The following is a 6,007-nucleotide window of genomic DNA, read 5'->3' as shown; positions in this document are numbered from 1 at the left end:
AAACTGCTATATTGTGCTAGACACTTGCTGAAAACTTTTATTTCAGCAAGTCTGCCTGCTTCAACAGTCATGCCCCCCCCTAAAGAATCTTGGGAATTGTTAAGGGTGCTGAAAGGTGCTATGAGACCCCTTACAGAGCTACAGCTCAGCACCCTTGACAAGCTGCAGTTCCCAGGTTTCTTTGGATGAAATTAGGACTCTAAGTGTGCTCCTAAATCCACACTGACTAGGGACTCATCACACCCATGTCATACATTTAAAAGCACTTGGATCCATATCCATAAAGGCAGGAAGGCAGAACATTGTGGAAATGGAACTACTGTGAATCAGTTTGGATCCAGGTCTGTGGAACCTCTTGCACTTCCAAGTTACATATACTCTTCCAGGAAGGACTCTGATCACTAGCTGTGTGCAAATGGGGTCTCCTGTGAGCCTATATGCAGAAAGTTTGATGTTATGGAAGCAAAACAATTAGAATAATTTCCCCATCGTTGCATGGGAGGAGACCATTCCTGTGAGCTGTTACTGGCATGGGTTGACAATAGTGCTTGCACCAAGAAACAAAAACTTTGATTTGAAATTTTGCCTGTAATCTTTTAACATTTAGGAAATTTCTCATACAGCCCTTCACCACCTGCTCATTAAATAATAGTGGGAGATACTACCTTGTACAGTGGAGATTCTCCCAACACCATAACATTCAAGTTGACTTAATAGGATGTGCTTTGTTTGGGGCAGCAGGGATAGCATCATGCTCTGGTGACTTACTGTCTGAAATACTGTGATGTATTATATGGGGTTGCCCTTAAAGATGGTTCAGAGTCTGCAGGTAATGCAGAATGCATCTCTTAGGCTCCTAAGTGGGACAGCCTGATGAGACTATATGTCACTGATCCTGAGAGCACTACATTGGCTGCCAGTGAGATTCTGGGCCAAAATCAAGGTATTAGTGCTAGCAGATAAAGCCCTAAATCAGGCTGCATAGGCAAACTTGCCCTCCAGATGTTTTGGGACTACAATTCCCATCATCCCTAGCTAACAGGACCAGTGATCAGGGGTGTTGGGAATTGTCCCAAAACATCTGGAGTATTTCAGTATCGACCATCTCGGGCCCTACAATTGGCAGGTTGGGCCTTTGTGCTGGTGCCACAAGTGGGGGCTGCTTGGTTGGGTGTTGAGCTGTGATGGGGCCTATTCACTGGTGGTTCAGTATTGGTGGATTGCCCCTAGTATAGGGTGGTCCAACTTTTCATATTGCGCCACGAGAATACTTGGACGCAGAACCCACAGGCTGCACACTGCAGGGGTCGGGTGGGGGAGTATGGCCAAGATTTGGTGCCTCCCCCAAGCCCTCACATCAAGGCTCTGGCAGGGTCCTAGAGCCCTCCTATGTCTTTCCCAAAGACTAACCGCTTTCAGGTGGGAGGACTGTAGGACACTGTCAGCACTTAGGCCTTGGTCTCAAAGCCCAGCACCTCACCAGGCTTTGGAAAGGCAGCAACGGGCTACCAAAAATGGCCTTGGGGTGCATGCAGCCCTTGGGGATGTGTGTTTGATCATCCTGCCTTAGTGAGATGCACCTTCATAGGCCTTCAAGAGGAATTTGAAAAAATCTCTTTATCCAGGCATTTTATGATTAAATAATCATGTTTCTGGCAGCTCTTGAGTTGTTGGATGAAAGAATGTTTCCAGTTCTCTACAATATTTTAACACTTAGATTTTTTTAAATTAACATTTTAGTATGTGTTTTTATAATGCACTTAAAAAAAAATTGTAGATTTACCGTATTGGCCATTCTGGATACAATTTTTAGCTAATGTTGCTTGCACACATTCTAGCTTTGTGTTCATCTTTTAAATTACAAAATATCAACAGAAAATTGAACATAACTTTTCAGGCTGCGTTTCTCTCTTAAATTCGTCCCACAGCAAAGCACATTTTTTGTTTTTCTTTTGGGAAAGTTAAGCAAATTCCTAATAAAATGGGTTGGTTTGGCGATGTATTCTATTCCTGAAGGCAATCAAAAACACTGAGCCCCCTTCCTTGCACTTTGATATATTTGTGCAAACTGAGGCTCTTCCACTTCCATTCACATTAGATTATTTTCCGTTAGTGCCGTGGCTATTTTTCTAGGAGGGAAGGGCTCCTGTTACAAAGCCTATCAGCAAAATTAACCCCACACTGTTGCTCATAAATACTGCATAGAGTTCAAGTTTTGAATTATTGATTGTCAGACTTGGATCTGATGAAAACAAAAAGGAAAAAGCAGCTGGGGGTCATTCATAAATAAGACTGCAGTTGCCCTCATTAAGGAGCCTAACCTGTCTGGTAGCGGTAATGAAGAGAGACTACAGTGCCAATATTGTTTTTGTGGGCACAGGGAGGGCTCCACTGATTCCATGCCTACCTACACGCTTTTCCCAACTTGGTAGTTACCAGCCTGGCAGCTGGAAGTTAATGGAGAAGTGCAGCCGACTCCTTCCTCAGGTGAGTTCTCTTACTGCTCTTCTGCCTTCTCAGAAGTTTTGAGTTATAGCTATACATTTCCATTTTATAAAATGAGGAACTTTGGCTTTGTATGCTATGTAAATGGGTGGTGGTAAACCAAGACAAAGTTTCAAGATAAAAAGTTGACAAGAAATTATGATGCAACAGTGGAAACAACTGTTGTGGGCTTGTCCCAGGGTTTTGGCCCACTGCAGGGCCATTTTGAACTTAGCCATTCAAAATAAAATGGTCTATAACTTCATTCTCCTGGAATCTTGGATGATCATGGAGTGCTAATGAATAGTAGCTCCCTACAACAAAAAACCCTGGTCTTTGCTTTGGGAAGACTTGCAGGTAGCTGAACAGAAAACAAATTCAGTAAGCAAAGCACCTGCCTTGTGTCCTTTAGCCCTAATTTCTCATTTGCCTGCTCCCCACAGTACTGATGCTTCTCAAATCTAAATTTCAGAGCAATGCGTCTGTGTGACATTCAGGTGGAGCAAATTCATTGCCAGTAGGGATGTCTCTGGTTCAATACTCTGCCCCAGTTTCTGGAGGATGACAGTTTAGATGGAGACCACTGATGCAAAATGCAGGGACATCTGTTTGCATAATTTTTTTTAATGGCTGCTTCAGTGTTTCCATCCAAAATGTTTTTGATGATGAAAAGTGAGTGCACAGCCTTCATTATTTAATAGCTATATTTAAGTGCGGTAGCTGAAACACAACCCAGTCATTCCCCAAGTTGCCAGAGTTCGGGATTAGGTAATGGCTTTTAGGTTGTTAAAAATATATTTATTGTTTATTTTGGAAAGTATCCTGCTCTTCAACCCAAAAGGCTCCCTGTGCAGCTTTACAGTCCCTACCTGCGGGCTGCTAATCTAAAAAACCATGACACAGACAAGGAAAAGGGACAGGAAGGGAAGAGGAAAATAAAATTCAAAACTTGGGCACCGATTTCTAAACAGCTGCTCTAATATTAATAAGCTGGAACAGCGCTGGGGTAAGAGGTGCCTGGTGGAACTGGGCCCACTGAGGCTGACTGTTAAAGGGAGACGAAGTCTGGTGTTGCTGCTTAACCTAAACTAAAATTAGCAGCGGCCCAGACTTCTTGACAAGCTTGCTGTTGATCATGCCTGAAATAGGAGGGTGCACTCAGTCGATTTGCACATAGATTGTAAAACTACAGAGCTGTGGAACTCGCAATATTCCATACTCTTCACTTCAGCGAGCTCAGACTGCATATTTCCCTGTTTTATCCTTGCACAACAGGTCCAGGCTGAGACCTAGTGAGTGACCCAATGCCACCCACTGATCTTTTGTTATCTGAGCAGGGATTTGAACCTATGTCTCCACTGTTTGGAGTGAACACACTCCTAAACCTTATACGGCCATCTTCACTGGATCTACCTCTGAGGTCAAGACCAGGCATCATCAATGGAATGGCCAGACCCTCATTTCCATAAAGGTCACAAGCCACACTGCCTATGCCACTTGGCCACCTAAATCAGTAGTCTTAATAGAATCAGAATTGTAGAGTTGGAAGGGATCCTGAGGGTCATCTACTCCTGACTCCCTGCAATGTAGAAATCTCAACATAGAATTGTAGAGTTGCAAAGTTTCTGGGATCGGTGTAAAACATTGCCAGTTTTTTCCAATTAGTGTTAGAAACAGAGATATGAAAGCTAGGCACTAAATGGCCTCTTAAACCTAGGTTATGGGCACAAAAATGGAATGTCTAGGCACACGAATACAAAGCTGAAAAATGAAGGAATTGCAGCTAAAATATGTTCTATTTTTCACATGGTCCGGTCCTTCCCCTGCCCACCTCCCTAATATTCTTAAGAGGGTCTCTCCAGTTTTCAGAGAGTAGCTGGAAGTAGGGAAGCAGAAAAATGTCCTCCTTTCCTTCCACTCTGCAGTATTAATCTGAAATTTTAGGCGCAGTACTGCGCTAATGAAATTCCCTGTCGCAAAATGCGCCCAGAACAATGGGAGTTTTGAACACTGCTTCCAACAATCCAGACATTGAGATTTTTCTTTTTAATTAACCAGAACAGGTACAAAGGCTGGAAGAATGTAAAACTGCCTTTCCTAGAGCTTCCTGCTGGACCAGTTCAGCCAAAAGGTGTTGGAATTCTGAACAACCTCTCTTCTACTAAGAGGCCGGGCAGCTTCTTCAAGCAAAAATGCACCTACCTTCACTTTACCAGCCCTGTTCAGCTTGCTGTGAAGCCCTCTCCCTGCAAAGCTAGGTGTGATCTTCCGCCAGGATCTCGCAGGCTGGCCGCTCGCTCCACAATGCAGGACTTAATGGTCAGTGGGATGACCTGCTCATCATCATCATCTAGAGCAAACTCATCTTTGCTACCCCAGATTACAAGACCAAAGACAGAGATCCATGTTTATGTCCCCAATGGGAAAATGTGTCCTGATGTTGAGTCACTGGGTGAAGGTTTCTTGGAAGAGAGGGACAATAAACCCAAATGATCTTGGCCTACAGGATTCCAGTTCCTGAAAAACATTCAACCCATAGCTAGCTGGGAATGGAGGGTGGGGGTTTGGAGGAATCTACTTCCTAGTGTGGTGTCAGAGTGAGTGTCAAGAGCAGGTCAGCAATAACTCACACGGTTCCAGTGAAGTTAACTATTCAAAGTACAGTAATAAGCTCAGAAGGCCAGGCCTAGTGAGCACAGTAAGTAACTCATCCTAGTAGATCTTGCACTTATGGGGCAGTTGTGGGGACTGAAGGTCGCTGCCTTCCCACAGCTCTTTGTCTCCTCCTCCGGTTCCTTCCCAAATGGGGTGAGGTTCCTTCATCTTGCTTGTCTTTGCTCTGCACTCTTGAAATATAAAAACATAATAAAAACATTAGACATTAAAAAGCTTCCTTTTACAGGAATTCCTATGGCAGGGCGGTTTCTGTTTGCAGTAACACAGCCCTCTCCCAGTGGCGGAGGAAGCCGCTCAGGCGCCTGGGGCGGCGTGCCCAGGGGGGGCGGGGCGCACCATGGGGGCTCCAGTCTTCCTGCCTCCTCCCACTGGGGGGGGCAGCGGGTGGATTGTCTGGGCGTGGCTCGGGTGCGCTGCAGGCCCCGCGCTGAGTGCTGCCCGGCATTTTGTCACCCCCTCGGTGACACCTGGGGTGGCCCGCACCCACCGCACCCCCCCTTCCGCTGCCCCTGCCCTCTCCCCCCAGTCAAGCAAGAGACATTCTCAAAGATCAAGGACACATACCTGCAAAGGTTTAAAAGAGGATTAGGCAAATTCATGGAGGAGGTGGAGGCTATTTATTGATGGCTATTAGCCATCCACAACCGTTGCCAGTAATGCTTCTGAACACCAGTTGCTGAAGACCATAAGAGGCGAGTGAGCTCATGTGCTTGGATCTAGCTTGAGGTTTTCCTGCAGGCATCTGGCTGGCCACTGTGATAATGAGATGGGCCATTGGCTTAGCCAGCAACCTCTTAGTGTCTTTTCCTCTTCACCGAAAAAATTATTTCCAGCGATTAGTGATAGC

Source organism: Lacerta agilis, chromosome 8, assembly GCF_009819535.1.
Source record: "Lacerta agilis isolate rLacAgi1 chromosome 8, rLacAgi1.pri, whole genome shotgun sequence".
NCBI lineage: Eukaryota > Metazoa > Chordata > Lepidosauria > Squamata > Lacertidae > Lacerta > Lacerta agilis.
This window is presented reverse-complemented; position numbering follows the sequence as displayed.